This window comes from Trachypithecus francoisi, unplaced genomic scaffold (assembly GCF_009764315.1).
Source record: "Trachypithecus francoisi isolate TF-2019V2 unplaced genomic scaffold, Tfra_2.0 Lachesis_group1, whole genome shotgun sequence".
Classification (NCBI taxonomy): Eukaryota; Metazoa; Chordata; class Mammalia; order Primates; family Cercopithecidae; genus Trachypithecus; species Trachypithecus francoisi.
Window position 1 is genome coordinate 9477244 of NW_022681454.1, and position 21554 is coordinate 9498797.

Below are 21554 nucleotides of genomic sequence, written 5' to 3' on the forward strand. Positions count from 1 at the left end.
GAGGGATAAAGGTCCCCCAAACTCCGATAAGACAGCCCCGGTTCTCAAGCTTACCTCGCCTCACAGTCCTGGGGTGCAGGAGGTTGAGGATGTAGAGTCCGAATCCCGAACTGATTTGCCATCTTTCCAGCTGTGTGGCCTTGGCCAAGTTACTGCCAGTCTCTGAGACGTCTTCTCAACTGCAAAACAGGAGTAACTGGAACAACCTTTCGTGGAGGGTGTCAGGCGCTAGGGCGTGGCTAAGGCAGGGACCACGTCCCAGCCACCCTTTCCCGCCCTGCGGCGCGGGCCCCATCCCTCAGCTCTCCCCGCCGCGCACACTCATCTCGGCCTCCGCGGCTGCCGCGGAAGCGCGCAGTGAGGCTGGAGGGGCCACGAGCGGCGCGCTGGGCATGCGCGCCCGATAGAGCCTCGAGAGGCGCCGGGCCGCGCTGCGTTGCAGTACCGCCCGCGGCCTGCAGCGTCGCTGCGCGCCCGGCTGGCTCAGCTCCGCGTGTAGAGCTCTACCCCAGCGCCGGCGGGCGGTGCAGCCCGGCGCTCACCTGGGCGCCCTGGCTCCTGCCCGCGCCGTGCTTCCGAGAATCGGGAATGTAATGTTTTGTTTTTACATTCCAATTTGCTCCCTCCTGAGGCTGGCGTGGAATCCGAGGGTTCCTGATGACTGCAGCTCCTCGCCCCTCCCACTGTGTTCCCGCCGCCTCTGGGCTGAAAGCGCCACCAGGACCCGTGGCGCATGGGCTTTGTTCGTCATTAAATCCTTGGGACATAGCAGGAGCATGGTGCCCGGCACAGAACAGGCTTGGCTCCCACGGCCTATCCAGGCGGAGCCGTCAGCGTCTCTTGCCTAGACCAGAGCTCTGGAAAGCGGAGAGGGGGACAGGGGCCGGTCTCCAGATCGGTTCTGGAGGACATAGATCAGAACCGGAGAGGGCGCATTTAGAAACTAACTGCAACTTGACAAAGCTGCAGCGTCGTAGCTCGGGGTCAGCAACAGGAATTCGGGTTGGGTGGAGTCGAACTCAGGGAGTGGTCACTTGTGCGCAGAACTGCGTAGACTCGAGTAGGTTTGAAAAGGATAGGCCTGGGGGCAAGACTTAGTCCTTCACCACAGGTAGATCTAGGCGGCCGCGAGGATCTCCTGGCTCATTTCCCTGCATCCACGGGCCACCCACCCACACTGCGACATCCAGAGTGGTCCTTACACAAGCAAACTGAATTAAGTAATTCCCCTTCTCCAGAGTCCTTGCAGCCTCCAGCCCTACAGGATGCGCCCCTTGTTGTCTTATACCCTTTCCTCATGGTCTTGCAAAACTGACTCTGCTCTGCACCGCTGATGCACCAGGCTTCTCCCAGGAAAGACCTTTGCACGAATTATGCCTGCCTGGGATATCTCTTTGTCCTCTCAACTCAAAAATCACCTTCTCAGAGACCTTTCTAACCATTTCAGTACTCCTCATTCTGTCACATCCCTGTTTTATGTTCTTCATAATGAACTGAAACTGTTTGTTGTATGTTTTCTTGGGTCTTTTCTTTTTTCTCCACTTGGAAGTAAGCTACTGTCTGTCTTGTTCACCCTTAGATTCCCAGCGCCTAAGACAGAGGCCTGACAGTTATAGGCACCCATTATAGTTGAGTTCCCATTTATTAACTCAAGCAAAAACTGTGGTTTGAGTCACCAAAGCATGAAACCCCACCTGGAATCTCAGGGTTTGGATATTAGCACTTACCTATTCATCCACTCCTTCATCTCTAAATTTTCTTGTCAGAGAAAATCATGAAAATAATGATACTATCTGCCTCAAGAGGTTTCCATGAGGATGAGATGAGTTACTTTTTGTAGAAGACTCTCATGTTGAGAGACATCTATAATTGCATCAGTTAGGATGGGCTGGGTTACACTACAGTAATAAAAAATCTCCCAAATCTCAGTAGTTTAGAAAGACAAAGGTTTCTTTTCACTTACACTAGCTCTCCATCAGGGATTGGTTGAGTACTCCTTGGAATCTTGAGTCCAGAAAACAGACTTACCAAGCAGACACCAACTGATGTGTGGTCAGTTGTCAAGGCAGAGGGAAGAAGAGGTTGGCTTAACAGAGTGCTGATTCTTAAGACTTTCAACCAGACCTGCAAATGACTTCCATTCTCATTTAGCCAAAGCAAGCCACATGTCCCCTCATAACTGCAAAGAACAGAGGAGTGCCATCCTACCATGTGCCTTGGAGAACTGGGCATATTTTCTAGATGGTAGCAGTTATTGTTACTATTCATTCTAGAAGTCTTCCAGTATACTGTGTTGTCCACAAACATCATGAATGACAAAACTCAGGGAAGGCTGAGCTTATGTGGATATTCAGCATGGATTTGTTTTTTTCCTGTTCTTGGACAGAGCCCAGCATTCTTGCTTTATATCAAAGGAGTGTGTTAGGGATAGGTCTCTTGGGGTTCTCTTGTTCTCTCTTCACAAAATCTGGATGGCACTAGATAGTACTAGATGCTAAGGTCCATTGGAAGAAAAATAGTCTGTTTCACTCTCCTTTTGTATACTGAGATTCTATTTCAATGGCTGGCACAATATTTACCGAATCAATGACTATTTGGCAAGTATATCTTTTTTTTTTTTTTTTTGAGATGGAGTTTTACACTGTTGCCCAGACTGGAGTGCAGTAATGTGATCTCGGCTCATTGCAACCTCCGCCTCCCAGGTTCAAGTGATTCTCCTGCCTCAGTCTCCCGAGTAGCTGGGATTACAGGCACCCCCCCCCCACCACACCCAGCTAATTGTTTTGTATTTTTAGTAGAGATGGGGGTTTCACTATGTTGGCCAGGCCGGTCTCGAACTCCTGACCTTCTGATCCGCCCACCTCGGCCTCCCAAAGTGCTGGGATTACAGGCATGAGCCACCACACTCGGCCGAAAGTATGTCTTATCTTACTAGTAAGGGGATGACAGCCCTGAAAATTTATCTTTCCAGTTTATCCAGGAACCCTGTAAAGAAATATGTAGATGATTCATTTATTTAGCAAATAAGCATGTTGAGAATGTTGTTACATCAACAACTGCCACTAGAATTTCTCTTGGGGAGAAACCATCTTTATTAAGGAAAATAAAATTCAAGAGCTTGCCTTGGTGACCTCACTTCCCAGACCTAAAGCAGAGAGTTTACTCCTTATTCAGAACACCATGAGGAGAACAGCATAGCTCCCAGGAATTTTTCTTTTTTTTTTTTTAGACGGAGTCTCGCTCTGTCGCCCAGGCTGGAGTGCTGTGGCCGGATCTCAGCTCACCGCAAGCTCCGCCTCCCGGGTTCACGCCATTCTCCTGCCTCAGCCTCCCGGGTAGCTGGGACTACAGGCGCCCGCCACCTCGCCCGGCTAGTTTTTTGTAGTTTTTAGTAGAGACTGGGTTTCACCGTGTTAGCCAGGATGGTCTCGATCTCCTAACCTTGTGATCCGCCCGTCTCGGCCTCCCAAAGTGCTGGGATTACAGGCTTGAGCCACCGCGCCCGGCCCAAATTTTTCTTTTTTTCTACTTTCATTTTAAGTTCTGGGGTACATGTGCAGGATGTGCAGGTTTGTTACATAGGTAAACATGTACCATGGTGGTTTGCTGCACAGATCATCTCATCACCTAGATATTAAGTCCAGCATCCATTAACTATTCTTCTTGATGCTCTCCCTCCCCCCACGGAGAGGCCCCAGTGTTTACTGGTCCCCACCATGTGTCCATGTGTTCCCATTATTCAGCTCCCACTTACAAGTGAGAATATGCGGTGTTTTGTTTTCATTCCTGTGTTAGTTTGCTGAGGATAATGGCTTCCAACTCCGTTTATGTCCCTGCAAAGGACTTGATCTCATTTCTTTTTATGGCTGTATAGTATTCCATGGTGTACATGCACCACATTTTCTTTATACAGCCTATCATTGATGGGCATTTGGGTTGATCCCATGTCTTTGCTATTGTGAAGAGTGCTGCAAGGAACATATGCATGCATGTATCTTTATAATAGGATAATTTGTATTCCTTTGGGTACATACCCATTAATGGGATTGCTGGGTCAAATGACATTTCTGCCTCTAGGTCTTTGAGGAATCATCACATTGTCTTCCACAATGGTTGAATTAATTTACACTCCCACCAACAGTGTAAAAGTGTTCCTATTTCTCCACAATCTCAGCAGTGTCTGTTCCTTTTTGACTTTTTAGTAGTAGCCATTCTGACTGCTGTGAGATGGTATCTCATTGTGGTTTTGATTTGCATTTCTGTAATAATTAATGATGTTGAGGTTTTTTTCATGCTTGTTGGCTAAGTGTATGTCATCTTTAGAGAAGTGTCTTTTCTCGTCTTTTGCCCACTTTTTAATGAGGTTGTTTTCTTCTTGCAAATTTAAGTTTCTTGTAGATTCAGGATGATAGACCTTTGTCAGATGGATAGATTGGAAAATTTTTTTTCCCCTTCTGTAGGTTGTCTGTTCATGCTGATGATAGTTTCTTTTGCTGTGCAGAAGTTCGTTAGTTTAATTAGATCCCATTTGTCAATTTTTGCTTTCGTCGCAATTGCTATTGGCATTTTCGTCATGAAATCTCTTTCCCTGTGCCTCTGTCCTGAATGATATTGCCTAGATTTTCTTCTAGGGTTTTTATAGTTTTGGCTCCCAGGAATTTGAGGTTAGGAAAACTTGAGAGAAAAGTTCAGAGTAGAGAAAGCACCCTAAGGTGAAAAGTGTTCTATGATAAACTTCCAGACGTTAGGTGGTCACAGACTTTTAAGAATGAACAATATAATAAATTGTTTTTTCACTGTTTCCCTGACTCTTTAGTAAAAGCCTGATACATACAATGTAGTGATCATAGTTATGTTGGAAGCTGCCAGGTTTTACCCAATGTGTGTTCTCTTTTTCCTTAATAGAACCCCACTTTTAGCTAGGTATATGGACACGTGGCCCTTTAAGCCTCTCTTAGAAATACTCTGTGAAATATTGCTAGACAATCCACCAAAATGTATAATTAGTTTAAGGTTACAGTGGTAGCACAGTCTGGTAGTCGTTACCCTAAATCTGTCTCTCTTTTTTTCCTTAATCATGACCTTTCTACAATTTCTTACTGGGCACATAGCTGCTCAGAAAGAAAGACTGGGCCGGGCTGGGTGACTCACACCTGTAATCCTAACACTCTGGGAGGCCGAGGCAGGCAGATCACTTGAGGCCAGGAGTTGGAGACCAGCCTGGCCAACATGGTGAAACCCCGACTCTACTAAAAATATGAAAATTAGCCAGGCATGGTGGTGCATGCCTGTAATCCCAGTTACCCAAGAGGCTGAGGCAGAATTGCTTGAACCCAAGAGGTGGAGGTTCAAGCAGTTCTCCTGCCTCAGCCTCCCAAGTAGCTGGGATTACAGGTGGGCACCACCACACCCGGCTAATTTTTGTATTTTTGGTAGAGGCGGGGTTTTACCGTGTTGGCCAGGTTGGTCTTGAACTCCTGACCTCAAGTGATCTGCCTGCCTTGGCCTCCCAAAGTGCTAGGATTATAGGCATGAGCCACCGCACCTGGCCTAGAAAATCTTATTAACAGAAAAATATAAGAAAAAGAAAGCTATGCCCCAAATATGTCAAATATGTTATCTTTAGTTAGGACTGAGTACACAAGTGACAGGGCCCCATGCACAATGAATATGTGGGGTTCCTTGTTCAAAATATCATTAATCATGTGAAGACAGTGACCATAGAGCATTAAACCAACCATGAGGACCCTGTAAGTGTGGGGACTTGTGTGACTACACAGATCACATGCCCTTGAAGTCAGCCCTGTCTTCAGTTAAGTCTTCTTATTGAAAAGCCAACTGCATTATTTTCCTTTGACTGCTATAACAAATTACCACAAAGATGGTGGCTTTAAACAACACACATTTATTACCTTACAGCTCTGGAGACCAGAAGTCCAAAATGAGCTAAAATCAAGGCATTAGCATGGTTGGCTCCTTCTGGAGGCTCCAGGGATAAGCCCATTCCTTGTGCCTTCCAGGTTCCCAAAGGAGCTGGCGTCCCTTGTCTCCTGGCTCCATATCGTATAGCCTTTTTCCCTTTGCTTTCTTTGTCGCATTGCCTTCTCTCAGACTCTGACTCCTGCACTCCTCTGTGTTAGTCCATTCTTGCATTTCTGTAAGGGAATACCTGAGGCTGGGCAATTTGTAAAGAAAATAGGTTTATTTGGCACATAGTTCTGTAGGCTGTACAGGAAGTATGGCACCAGCATCTGCTTCTGGTGAGGCCTCAGGAAGCTTCCAAACATGGTGGAAGGCAAAGGGGAGTCAGCATGTCACATGGCAAGAGCTGGGGCAAGAGAGAGAGGAAGAGGTGCCAACTTCTTTTAAACAATCAGATCTTATGTGCACTAAGAAAGTGAGAACTCACTCATCCCAGAGAGGATGGCACTAAACCATTGCTGAGGGATCTGCCCCCATGATCCAATTCCTCCCACCAGGTCCCACCTCCAACACTGGGCATTACATTTCAACATGAGATTTGGAGGAGACAAACATCCAAACTTTATCACTCTTTTACAAAAACCCTCATGATGACCTTAGACCCACGTGGATAATGCAGATAATCTCCCCATTTTGACATCCTTAGCCTGATTACATCTGCAAAGTTCTTTTTGCTACATAAAATTCCAGAGATTAGGGCATGGAACTCTTTGGAGGGCCATTATTCAGCCTGCTATACCAATAGAACCCTCTTTTTAAATGCCCAATGTGCTTTTGCTTACCAAAGCAGCCAAGATAGATAGCGCCATGAATCACAGAGTTGGAAAGTACTTTAACTTCGCTAGCCACAGGAAATTTCCAGCTGAATAGCTTATGGTCATACAAAGTATAAACTTGTTTCTAAAATGGAACTTTTTTTCTGCTCACCCCACTAGTCCTGTCAACACTTCTGAATGCCCTATATTGGGATGTATTTCAAAGATCTATTTATTTTTGCAAGGCAGAAACTTAAGAGTCATCCTAAATTATTTCCTCTCTCTCATGTGCCACTTCCACTCTCACCCCAACTTCTGACGAATCACCAAGTAGTGTGTATAATCTCAAAAAATTTCTATAATCTGTTTCATCCCACCATTGTCAAGTTTAGGGCTTAATTATCTCTTCTACCAGTAGCCCTGCCTCTATTATCTCTCCATTCTAATACATCTTCTAAAGATGTGTAAAGGAATATTCCTCACAGCACCAATTAAACACCAGAAAATTAAAAATATCTTACATATCCAGAAATAGAGAACCATACTCATGGTATAGTCATAAAATGGAATCTCATACAGCATGGAAATGAATTAGATTATGTACCTCAAAATAGATGTCAAAAATATGATGTTGAGTCAAAAGCAGTTTGCAGAATATGCATGCATTATAATTATTATTTTTATTTTTTGTTTTATCTTTTTCTTTTCAAAAAACTTATTTTTTATTTTCTATATGTATTATAATTATATATAGGTTGATAGACACAATTATATATTGTTTGTTATATAATGTGTACATATAATTAGAGTACTATTTTATATGTTCAACTTTATACACACATATGTATATGTCTGTAATCACATACGTATATGTATGTGATATATACTTAAATAAGAGTACTATTTTCCTGTAATCCCAGCACATTGGGAGACCGAGGCGGGTGGATCATCTGTAGTCAGGAGTTCAAGACCAGACTGGCCAACATGGTGAAACCCCGCCTCTACTAAAAATACAAAAATTAGCTGGGCATGGTAGCATGCACCTGTAGTCCCAGCTACTCGGGAGGCTGAGGCAGTATAATTGTTTGAACTTGGGAGGCAGAGGCTGCAGTGAGCTGAGATCATGCCACTGCACTCCAGCCTGGGGGACAGAGCGAGACTCTGTCTCAAAAAACAAGTACTATTTTTTATGTTTTGCTATATGCATACATATCACATGTATATACTTACATGTGTATGAAATTAACCACATAAAATAGTACTCTAAGGATAATACATATGTAGTAAAACACACAAATATTCATCAAAACGGTCATCACAAAATTCAGCACTGTGGTGTTCTCTAGGAGAGAAGGAGGACAATGTGGTGTAGCAGAAAGGCAGAGTTGACTTTAAGTATATCTTCAATGTTTCTATTTTATTTTGGAGGAAAAGGAGGAGATTTAAAGCAATATGGTAAGACATTCATATTATCTAAAGCTGGGTAAAGACTATGTGGATAATTGTTAAATGCCCTGATGATAATTTGAAATGCCTTATAGTCAAAAAGGGAATAGAGTGCCTCAAGAAGCATGAAATTCACGTGCAGACTTTCAGGGATCTCTCAACATAAGTAGTGGCTCCACCAAATCAACTCAAAGCAAAGCTTGCCAGTCGTTGGGCACTGCTGTGTATCCTAATCTCCCATTTGCTTTTGATGATCTCATTATACTATGCAGAAGTCAAGTAAGGATCACCAGACATTTGAGGAAACACTCCCGTTTGAAAGCTAGAGAACAAATGACCTCAGATGAAAAAGAAATCCTAAGTAGCATCTGCAGAGAGATTAGAGAATACAATGCATTCATAAAGTGCAAGATTCTATAGAAAAGGGACAACCAGAAGACAACGAGATAAAGAGTCATGGGAAGTATGTACATTTTGGAAGATAAAGTCAAAGAAATCTTCCAGAAAGTAAATAGAAATGGAAGAAAAGTAGAAAATAGAAGAGATTGAATGACGGAGAAGATCAATCCAGAAGTTTCAATACCTGAATAATAATGTAGTCATGATGATGATGATAGAAACAGACAGTGTAAAAAAAAAAAGAACAAAAAGATAACAAAAACAAAGTCCAGAATTGAAGAGCATGAATCTCTGCATTGAAAGGCTGCATTAATTGCACAGAACAATAAATGTGTATATATCCATATCTAGATACAACATCACAAATGATAAAGACAAAACTCTGTAACAGTTTACTTATAAAGGAAAGAGAAACAGGCATCAGAATTTTCACCCACACTAAGCCAAGAAGACAACAGAGCTCTTCATTCAAAGGTTTGGAGAGCTATTGTTTTCAACCTAGAATACCCACTGACCTAGTGTGATGAATGAAAAAGATATTTTCAGGCTGTAAGGCTTCAGAAAGCTTACCTCCTACACTACTGTTTCTTAGTAAATTATTTGAGATATTTTCTGGCAAAAAGAAAGTAAGTAAATAAGCCAAGGGATTCTAGTATCCAGGATTTTAATATAGGAAAGAGAAAAGGCATGAGGGAAAATCACAGAATGACCCTGGGGACCCATGCCGATGACCTCTGGAGGAAGAACGTGTCTGCTGGTAATTTGCCGGTTGGGAGAGAAAAAAGGGGGAGCTTTTTAGAATACTCCATTTAATAAAGACATTGGAAAAACTTGAAAATATATTTGTTTAGTAATTAAGAAAAACCTGCATGTAGAAACTCCCCATGAAAATTAGAAATTCAACAATAGTTTCATATGCTTTTATTTGTTTGTTTATTTATTTATTTTTTGAGACAGAGCCTCACTCTTGTCACCCAGGCTGGAGTGCAATGTCGTGATCTGGACTCACTGCAACCTCTGTCTCTGGAGTTCAAGCGATTCTCTTGCCTCAGCCTCCCGAGTAGCTGGAACTACAAGCGCCTGCCACCACGCCTGGCTAATGTTTTGTATTTTTAGTAGAGACGGGGTTTTGCCATGTTGACCAGGCTGGTCTCCAACTCCTGACCTCACATGATCCGCCCGCCTCGGCCTCCCAAAGTGCTGGGATTACAGGCCTGAGCCACCACACCCAGCCAGTTTCACATGCTTATAATTAAAATAATGTAACTACTTTGACTTCCACTTTTATAATCCACATAATGAAAAAAGAGGCAATGATTCATTTATGCTAAACAGCAGAATATGCATGTTCGGCCTTGAAGATGTAAAAGTAGAGAATACAGGGGCAAGAGATGGAAGGGAAGAGGGCTGAAGGAAAGGCACTGGGCGGGGGCTTATCTTACAAAGCCAGGAGCAAAAGATGCTGTGTCTATAATGAAAAAAAGAAGTTAAAGCTTTAATATCTTATTTCAACTTGCAAAGGCAACCAAAAGAGAAAAACAAAGAGAAGTAATTATATAAAATAACTTCATGGAGGGGAAGTGATGATTCACACGAAAGAAACAATTCTGTGTGTATCATAGCAGAATAGAGAATTTCTAAAATTGATAAATCAAAAAAAGAACATTATATAAATATTTAGCCATCTGGAGCTAATTATCCTATGTGAGAGCTTGAAGAGTTAAAGGTGGAATTAATTAAAAGACCCTTTAATAATGTGTGCTTGGCCTTATAGGAGTCTTCAATCAATACTCATCAAATGAACGAATGCTAAAGAAGAGATTTAGTAGTAGACTATTGCATTTTGTCTTCCCATTCCATGTAATGTTTTAACCGTATTCATGTATGGCTTTGAAAAAATATCTGTCATTATTTATCAGTACTTTTAAGGAATTCATTATTTTTAAAAATACATGCTTTGGTTTGAGAACACAATTTATATAAAATACAGATTAAAATGCAAATTACGTTATGCAACACTGAAAATACACTGTTTTCATGATGAGTTACTTAGAACGTTAGTATTTTTCCACTTAAAATTAAGTGATTTCTTATCTCTAGTTTTCGTGACTTTATTTCTAAATGATAAGAAAGAATTTCATGCAGAGGTATTTGCAAACACTTCTCTGCAAATAAAACACTCTTGGTGTAGATAGTCTTTGCTTCCAAAAACCTTAAAGCCAAATTGGATAAAATCATAATATAGGATATAATTTCTCTTTGTATTTTTTAATTGCTGGAGAAATCTTGATCTACTACATATGGATTTGGAACACATAGCTGGAACTCAGGTAGCTAGAAAAGTTCATCCTGATGCTTGAAAATGCTGAAAATTGTCATTTTTTTACTTCCATTTTCTGACATCGGTAATATCTTTGCCGTTTTATTTTGTCTGTTAGTCAGTATGGATATTCATTAAAAATAATTATAAAAAAGTAGTTCAAAACTCCATGCTGATCACCATGATGTCATGAGGAGTAAATAGCACACTAGGTTAAGTGTCTGATTCTGCATGTGCTTGTCTAATCACCATGAACCATGATATGCATGCAGAGCACTCAAAGCTCTTTTTTTTTTTTTTGAGATGATGTTTCACTCTTGTTGCCCAGTCTGCAGTGCAGTGCCGCAATCTCAGTTCACTGCAACCTCCACCTCCTGGGTTCAAGCGGTTCTCCTGCCTCAGCCTCCTGAGTAGCTGGGATTACAGGTGCCTGCCACCACACTTGGCTAATTTTGTGTATTTTTAGTAGAGATGGGGTTTCATCGTGTTGGCCAGGCTGGTCTCGAACTCCTGACCTCAGGTGATCCACCCGCCTCGGTCCCCCAAAGTGTTGGGATTACAGGCATGAGCCACCACAACTGGCCTCAGAACTCTTTTAAAGACAGCAAGAGGAGAAGATACATCACTCTTTACTCTGAGATTCAAATAAAAGTTGTGAGAGCACCCACTTGTAGTAGGAGATGCAATGGCCATCACTTTATTTCTGGGAATTTTTGAAGGGGTAGGGTTGGGAGAGAAATATTAATTTTTTTCTTCTATAGACTTCTCACTCCAAGTGTTTATTTCTGCTAAATTATTTGAATTTGCAAACCATCCAAAACATGCTGTCCTTTTTTTTTTTTTTTTTTTTTTGACATGGAGTCTCACTCTGCTACCCAGGTTGGAGTGCAATGGCGTGGTCTCTGCTCATTGCAACCTCCACCTCCCAGGTTCAAGCGATTCTCCCACCTCAGCCTCCTGAGCAGCTGGGACTACAGGCACATGTCACAACACCCGGCTAATTTTTGTATTTTTAGTAGAGACAGGGTTTCACTACTTTGGCCAGGCTTGTCTCGAACTCCTGACCTTGTGATCCGCCCTCCTCAGCCTTCCAAAGTACTGGCATTATAGGCGTGAGTCACTGTGCCTGGCCGTACTGTTCATTTTTCATACCATGTTAGCTCATGCTTTACCTACTCCCATCCTTTTCATTCCCAGAAAATACTTCATCAGATCATGTTGGGTTTGGCCGTGAATAATATAAAACACAAAATAGCAGTGTATTTTCCTCTTAAGTACATTAAGTTAGGGGTAAGGCATGCAGGTGGGTATGGCAGCTCCATGATGAGGAAGACCCCAGGCTCCTTCTGCCTTGTTGCTTCACCATCCTCAGGAAGTGACATGCAGTTCATGGTCCATGATGGCTGTTCCATTTCCAGCCATGACCCCTCATCCCTTTATTCCAGTCAGTAGAATAGGGAAACGAGCAAAGACTTGCATACCCCTTCCTATAAGGGCATTTTTGGATGCCGTATATACTCTAGATCTACTCATTTCCCGTTGACTAGAATGTGGTCATATGATCACACTTAGCTACAAGCAAAACTAGAAAATTCAGTCTCTCTCTTTCTTTCTTCTTTTTTTTCATTTTTCTTTTTTTGGACAGAGTCTTGTTCTGTAGCATTCTACCCTGAGCAACAGAGTGAGAATCCCTCTAAAAAAAAAAAAAAAAGATTTTCTGTATCAATGGGGAAATCATCTTTTTTTTTTTTTTTTTTGAGACAGAGTCTTGCTCTGTTGCCCAGGCTGGAGTGCAGTGGCGTGATCTCGGCTCACTGCAACCTCTGCTTCCAAGGGGAAAAATATTTTTTAAAAATCTAGGCCCCCACGCAGCTGAAGAAATTGCTTAGCATCTAATATTGTATTGGATTTGGGCTATGCCTTCCTACTGGGAGGTATAAAGTGTGGGGAGTTAAAAATCACGGTCTTTAGAGCAGGGCTGCCACACTGCCCAAGTCCAGGGGCTACCATTCATATGGGATGGCAGGCATCATGTGGCAGAGCTGGGACTAACTTCTAGGTTTATCAAGTATGCTTTAGGACTTAGAAGCAAGGTGGTCTCCCTGCATTTTCATGTCTACATCTCTAGAATGGAAAATAATCGTAGTTATTTTGCAAAGCCTTTGTATGAGTTGAAATGGATGGTTTCACTACTAATGAATAGAAAACTCCACATTGGTTTTAAACACTAAGGAAATGTATAGTCTCATCTCTCATGAGGTACAGCCCCTCCCGTCTGTGCTTGCCACCTTCTATGGTGGGACACTATTGCCCTCTGGCTAAAGGCAGCAGCCCAGCCCTCCAGACAGTGCAACCCTCAAAAGGAAAAGAGCCTGACTTTGCCTGTGTGCAGTGGGAAACTTTCTAGAAGCTTAAGATTTTTCTTCCTGTGTCTCTTTTTTTTTTTTTTTTGAGACAGTCTTGCTTTGTCACCCTGGCTGGACTGCAATGGTGCTATCTCAGCTCACTGCAACCTCTGCCTCCCGGGTTCATTCTCCTGCCTCAGTCTCCCAAGTAGCTGGGGCCACAGGCATGTGCCACCACAGCCAGCTAATTTTTGTATTTTTAATGGAGATGGGGTTTTACCATGTTGGCCAGGCTGGTCTCAGACTCCTCACCTCAGGTGATCCACCCATCTTGGCCTCCCAAAGTGCTGGGATGACAGGTGTGAGCCACCACACCCAGCCTCTTCCTGTCTCTTTATAAAGAATGACAGCTTATGGTGGTGCTTCAGTCGGGCCCAGAACTGGCACCGTGTGCCAATGACCTGTGCAGTCACATGGGCCACGTGCTTAGAAGGATCTTGCACTTGGTTTAAAGCTGCTGTCACTATCTTGACCTTCTTAATACCTTTTGAGCACAGGGTCCCCATTTTTATTTTGCATTGGACCTTGCAAATTCTATAGGTGGTCCTTGTCTGGACTTGCCCTTTGGGCCTGAGGATAGAGCCACCCTTTGAAGAACATGGCTGTATGAGGATGTCTGAGAGGGTACCTGACTACAATGACAGCCATTTTCCTATACCTGTTGTGAGAATGGACATGGTCAGTTTCAACATAAGTTAATTGACTAAATGTTCAATGTTCAAGGGAGTCACTGGAGTGGGAGCACTGGGCAACTGAAAGGACTCACAAGACCCCCCAGGGTGTGCTCATTTAGAGCTTTAATAAAGGTAAAAGATGGTAGAGCAGGAGAAAGAAAGCACAGAGAACTTGGAAATGTCCAGAAGCTTTACCTTTATTATTATTATTATTATTATTATTATTATTATTATTTTACTTTATCTTTAGATTGTGGACTACCAGAAGCTTTACTATTATTATTATTATTATTTTACTTTATCTTTAGATTGTGAACCACCGAAGTCTCTGTGAGGTGCCTTGGTCTCAGGGTCAGTAAAATTTCCATTGAGTATTTCCTCTGTGTGTCTAGAGAACCTAGCTAGAGGGTGGTGGTGTTTCTAAAGACAACGCTTTCTGAATTGTTCATATTTGGCCATGTGCAGGTAAGGAGCCATAATCGTAAGATCCAAATCAGGAATAATAAAGTCCACTTCCCAGGTATTCTGTGAAGAGTAAAGAAAGATGACACAGCATCTCACTTATTGATTAAGGTGATTAAGCTATTCATACATAACAGGTCCTCAATATGTGTGATTTTAATTTATTAAAGATGAATAATACTTTTGACATATGAATTTCAATTTCAACTACCATTTTCAATCTGATAATTTTTGATACAGAGATTTGGATAATATTTTGAAACTGAAGTTTTTCCAAATTCTTAATGGTTACCTTTTTTTTTTTTTTGAGAGGGAGTCTCTCTCTGTCCCCCAGACTGGAGTGCAGTGGCGCGATCTTTGTTCACTGCAAGCTCCGCCTCCCGGGTTCGTGCCATTCTCCTGCCTCAGCCTCCCAAGTAGCTGGGACTACAGGCACCCGCCAGCAAGGCCAGCTAATTTTTTGTATTTTTAGTAGAGATGGGGTTTCACTGTGTTAGCCAAGATGGTCTCAATCTCCTGACCTCGTGATCCACCCATCTTGGCCTCCCAAAGTGCTGGGATTACAGGCATGAGCCACCGCACCTGGCCTTTTAATGGTTACTCTTTAAAAATGTGAGATATGTTGCCAAAAGACAGCAGAAAAAACAAATGAGCAGGCCAGGCGCTGTGACTCAGGCCTGTAATCCCAGCGCTTTGGGAGGTTAAGGTGGGCAGATCATTTGAGGTCAGGAGTTCAAGACCAGTCTGGCCAACATGGTGAAACCCTGTCTCTATTAAATACAAAAAAAAAAAAAAAAAAAAGAGCCGGGCATGGTGGTGGCCACCTGTAATCCCAGCTACTTGGGAGGCTGAGGCACAAGATTAGCTTGAACTCAGGAGGCAGAGGTTGCAGTGAGCCAGGATCACACCACTGTACTCCAGCCTGAGTGAAAGTGTGAGATCCCGTTTCAAAAAAAAAAAAAAAAGGTTTCAGGGTTTTTTTTCTTTTTAATGGAAGATATAATGGGGAATTTGAGTTGTGTGTATGTTTAGAAAGGGACTCAAGTAAAAAATGGTAATTGCTTGCAAATATCATAAGAGACTGCAGAAATGTATTGACTGCTAGTAAATTAGTAGTAAATTGAGTTTTATAGATAACATTATTTTAGATGGGTGCATTATAAGGCTTGGTAACAAAGAATGACATTTTAAAAAATAACCAGTTAAGATAATGTTCCAAGGTATGCCATTACATATTCAGTTTTACACATTTGCAGTTCTATTAACAGAATTTTCTAGTTTACTCTTGTTCTGACACAATGCCAGAGTATGTTTCATGTTGTACAATCATTTTCTCTCTTATCTACTCCCAAATCATTTGTCCTTTCTCAAACATATCGGCATACTACCTCTAACAAATTTTAATTATTAAAAAATATAATTATTTAAATATTTAAAAATTTTAAATATTTAAAATATAACTAATTTTTAAAAAACTCATTGACATTTTTTAAAAAGTCACAGGACAGAGTTATTTCTACAAACATAGACTAATTCTATATGCATCTTTCTGTAAGGTACTTTAATCACTCAGCATTCTATAATGTATATTCCAATAGGAAAATGGATGCAGCCCCAAAGCTTTTTTTTTTTTTTTTTTTTTTGAGACGGAGTTTTGCTCTTGTTGCCCAGTCTAGAATGCAATGGCATGATCTTGGCTCACCACAACCTCCTTCTCCAGGGTTCAAGTGATTCTCCTGCCTCAGCCTCCTGAGTAGCTGGGATTACAGGCATGCGCCACCATGTCCAGCTAATTTTGTATTTTTAGTAGAGATGGGGTTTCTGCATGTTGGCCAGGCTGGCCTCGAACTCCTGACCTCAGATGATCTGCCCGCCTTGGCCTCCCAAAATGCTGAGATCACTGGCGTGAGCCACCATGCCCGGCCCCCAAAGCATTTTTTTAAACAGTTGCATAATATTTCACAGCATAGGTATATTCAAGTTAATTTAACCATTGGTTTGTTAACAATTATTTTTATTTTTTTTTTTTTTTTTTTATTTTTTTTATTTTTATTTTTTTTTTGAGAAGGAGTCTCGCTCTGTCACCCAGGCTGGAGTGCAGTGGCCGGATCTCAGCTCACTGCAAGCTCCGCCTCCCGGGTTCACGCCATTCTCCTGCCTCAGCCTCCCGAGTAGCTGGGACTACAGGCGCCGCCACCTCGCCCGGCTAGTTTTGTATATTTTTAGTAGAGACGGGGTTTCACCATGTTAGCCAGGATGGTCTCGAACAATTATTTTTATTTTTTTGTCTTGTCACTTGGCAAACGATGCTTCAATAAACACACGTTACCAATATACTCCCTACTTCAGTAAATACGCTTTTAATTCTATAGGATTTAATTCTAAAGGATAAATTTCCAGAACTAGACTTGGTAAACAAAAGGATATATATTTTTTTATTTCAACAGAGTTTGCCAGATTAATTTTCACAAAGTTGCAGTAATTTTAGTGTTCATTGTTTTGAAAACATGATAGAACCTACTGTCTTGCCCTCCCATCATTCCCCAACTATCACTGGGTTCAACAGGTCTTTTGAACGCTTTGCCATGTGTTGAGGGAAAAACATGTTAATCCACTGTTAAACTTGGCATTTCCCTGATGACTATGGAGTTGAGCTGATTTCATGGGTCTGTGAGCATCAGGATTTCCTCTTCTGTAAAATGACTATTTTTATCCTTTGACTATTTTTCAACTGGGTTATTTGTCCTTACATTATGAATTTATGGGAGTTATTTATATATAATATGTAGGAATCCTTTATCGGACATAGGTGGTTCCAAAATTTTTTGCAGCCTGTTCTTTGTCTTCTGACTTTATGTACTGCTGCCTGTCAAATTGTAAATATTTGCATAGTCAAATGTTTCTTTATTTCCTTTCATTTTTTTGAGTTTCCTGTCTTGCTTAAGAAGTCCTCCCAACACACACACCACTGCCACCAATGCCACAGGCATATAAACGTTGTCCTAGATCTTCTACCTTGTTTTTGTTACATTTTTATATTCAAACATTTAATTGTCACAGACATTATTTTTATATCGTTAAAAGGAAAGCTCTACCTCCCCCGCTACTGCTCCCATTTGATAAGCAGCTGTACTAGAAATGTTTATTTAAACAAACCACCCTTCACACACCTGTAATCCCAGCACTTTGGGAGGCCAAGGCAGGAGGATCACTTGCGGTCAGGAGTTCAACACCAGCCTGGCCAACGTGGTGAAACCCTGTCTCTACTAAAAACACAAAAATTAGCCAGGCGTGCTGGCACATGCCTGTAATCCCAGCTACTTGGGAGGCTGAGGCAGGAGAATCGCTTGAACCCGGGAGGCGGAGGTTGCAGTGAGCTGAGATCATGCCACTGCACTCCAGCCTGTGTGACAAAGTGAGACTCTGTCAAAAAAAAAATTGTCTATATGAAATTTTGGTCTGTTTTCCTCTCTTTGACCATTACCATTAAATACTTTAATTTTATTCAAGTAAAAGCAGAATCATATATTTGACATGAGAACTATGTATTTCACATCATTAAATTAGTTTGAAGTAGGTATGCTTTTGATTATGTATGAGGAATAATAACTTACTTTCTTTAATGTTTGTTTGTCTTTACACTTATTTGAATAACTATGTAATGAGTATCTGCTTCCTACATTCAGTAATAGAGGTGTACATTAATAATATCAGTAACAGGAGTCTTGATCTAATCTCTAATTTTTGTTGAACTGTCCCTGTTATGTAGTATTTCCATAATAACTTCAGGCATTTTAGTCAAACCTTACACTTTCATCAATTGTAAAAATTAAGATGTTAATTAAGATGTTACATTAGTTGTAAAAAATTAAGACGTTAAACGTTCCAGATGAAACAACACTGAGCCCACTTACAGTCATGCTGTTGTGAGAGGTCCTTGGACAGCTACTGCTTCCATTTCAATTCAGACTCCTTTGGCCAAAGTAGCAACCTGGTAAGCAGCTCTAGCTGGAGAATTAGTCTTGAAGTACTGTTTGTAACTTACACTGACAGTACTGAAGTCATGTATGTCAGCCAGGAAAATTGTTTACCGCATTAGTGAAGTCACAACCTATAGTCTTCAGAACTTCACCCATCTTTGTAAAAGCTTGTTTAATTTATTTGGCTACCTCTCCTGCCACAAGCTGTGCACTTGAAGAGTCCATGACTAGCTGTCCTGAAATGTAAATGTTCCTGTCGACTAATACACGTTGGCCATACAGCCCAAGGACCTTGGGGGCTTTCGCAGTGCTGGTCACCTTTTTAATCAAGGATGGCATAGCTTACCCTTCTCTTGAGGCCTCTCTGGGAGAAGCTGTCACACCACCCCTGCTTGCTTCTCACCTGACTTGATATTATTTTCCAAAAATGTCTGATAGCATTCATTTTGGTCCAGAGCTTTTTGTGTGTGAAAAAACTTCTCATTTCTCTTAGAGATGAAGGGCCATTCAGATTTTCTATTTCGTCTTGTGTTGACCCATATCTGTAAAGTTATCTTTGTCAACTTCACTGGAATAAAAGTGCTTCTGATATTTCTTTAATATCCCTTCAATGTCTGTAGTATCTGTTGTGTTGTCTTTTGTTTTATATTTTTCCAGTTCCTTAAAATTTATTGCAATATGTTTTAGGCCCCAGGAGATGGCTCCTAATATGGACCAGGAAAAGAATGTGTATCTATATTTGTTTTGTGTTGTTCTGTGGACTAGTCTGTAAATGACAATTAAGTCTAGTTGGTTGATAGTGGTGTTAAAATTTCCTACATATCCTTATTCATTTTTATTTGCTTACTTTATCAGTTCCTGTGAGTTGTGTGTTAAAATTTCCAAATATACTTAGTTTTCCCCTTCAGTGCTCTCAGTTTTTGCTTCTGAAGATGTATTTATTTAAATAGCATTCCATTCATATTGTGTAGTTTCAATGGCTTATATCTCCATGAAATTAACTGTATTTCTCCTGTTTTTTTTTTTTTTTTCCAGCATCACATACTATCTCTCTCCCTTGAGTTTTCCTTTTTTTTTTCTGGTTTGTAGCATTTTAAAACATGTCTTGGCCGGGCACAGTGGCTCACACCTGTAATCCCAGCACTTTGAGAGGCTGAGGCAGGTGAATCACCTGAGGTCAGTAGTTCAAGACTAGCCTGGCCAACATGGTGAAACCCTGACTCTACTAAAAATACAAAAATTAGTCAGGTGTGGTAGCAGGCGGCTGTAATCCCAGCTACTTTGGAGGCTGAGGCAGGAGAATCGCTTGAACCCAGGAGGCGGAGGTTGCAGTGAGCCAAGATGGTGCCACTGCACTCCAGCCTGGGCAACAGAGCAAGACTCCATCTCAAAAACAAAGAACAAACAAATAAAAGAACATGTCTTTCCCATTAGAAGCTTTCCTTCAAGCTTCTCAGAGTTCACATTTAAGAGTGAGGCACAAACACATGAATCGAAACTTGTATGGGCATGGGTGAGCTCCACTGCAGCATGATAGAGTGGGAATCTGCTCTTTTATGAAGGAGACTGTTCTTTGATGTCCTTTAGGAAGGATCAGCATTTGTAGCAGAACTGCTCTGTTCTCTTGTTTTAGGGTTATAATTCTATCAGTTCCTCCTTGGAATCAAATGTTTTAAAGGGGTTGCGGTTCTAAACTTTGGTAATAAGACTTTCACTTCAACTCTGTTTTTCAACACAGTACCCATTTCCCACTTTCAACTGTATCTTACATGCCTAATTCAAAATATTTTCTGGAGGGTGGGCGCGGTGGCTCAAGCCTGTAATCCCAGCACTTTGGGAGGCCGAGATGGGCGGATCACGAGGTCAGGAGATCGTAGACCATCCTGGCTAACACGGTGAAACCCCGTCTCTACTAAAAAAAATACAAAAATCTAGCCGGGCGAGGTGGCGGGCGCCTGTAGTCCCAGCTACTCCGGAGGCTGAGGCAGGAGAATGGCGTGAACCCGGGAGGCGGAGCTTGCAGTGAGCTGAGATCCGGCCACTGCACTCCAGCCCGGGCTACAGAGCGAGACTCCGTCTCAAAAAAAAAAATATATATATATATATATTTTCTGGAGATGCATTGTCTTGATGGCTACCAGGGAAGGATGATATCCTGGCTAAGTAAACCTCTGGTTCCTGGGTGAGGGATGTGTTGATTTTAATGGATTCTTACAATGCCTGTTGATGAGTAACTCTTCTTTTCACCCCAGTCCCTTTGCCAGTTTTTAAGGGTAAATAGTGACTCCAATTTCCACGCCTTTCAAAGTTTTCATAATGGGGATCAGCTTGGTTCTTATTGAACTTCCTGATTATAACTGAGTTTCTACAGGGATCAAAGTTATGTCCTTATTTAGCTGTATATTTTTTGTTGTTGTTGTTGTTGAGACAGAGTCTCACTCTGTTACCCAGGCTGGAGTGCAGTGGCAAAATCAATAAAGGAATTGAAAAGATAAGAACACTGAGGCAGGAGAATCACTTGAACCCGGGAGGTGGAGGTTGCGGTGAGCCGAGATCATGCCATTGCACTCCAGCCTGGGTACCAAGATCAAAACTCCGTCTAAAAAAAAAAAAAAAAAAAAAAAGTAGGATAAAGGAAATGAAAGAAGACATGGAAGAAGAAGACAGTTGTCAACAAAATTTTGGTTGAGGGAAGTCAAATGGACAAATGATAACTGAGTTAACAAAATAGAGGAAGCTAAAATAGTAAATAAGAAATAGGAGGAAGCTTAATAAGAAACAAGCTGATTCCCATTATGAAAACTTGGAAAGGCTTGGAGATTGGAGTCACTATTTACCCTTAAACTTAGCTGGGTGTGATGGCTCATGCCAGTAGTCCCAGCTACTCAGGAGGCTGAGGCATGAGAATTGCTTGAACCTAGGAGGTGCAGGTAATTGTTGTATTTTTAGTAGAGATAGGATTTCACCATACTGGTCAGGCTGGTCTTGAACTCCTAACCTCAAATGATCTGCCTGCCTTGACCTCCCAAAGTGCTGGGATTACAGGTGTGAGCCACTATGTTTGGCCTCTTATTTAGCTGTGTTTTAATTGGAAGTCTTATTACAGTGGGTGCATACATTTTGTATTTTAC

General features: G+C 41.6%; 1 pseudogene; it reads right to left on the minus strand.

Annotated features, from left to right (window-relative positions):
• Positions 1-18359: 18359 nt before the first annotated feature.
• On the minus strand, positions 18360-18762 carry LOC117086291 (annotated as a pseudogene).
• Positions 18763-21554: the final 2792 nt, after the last annotated feature.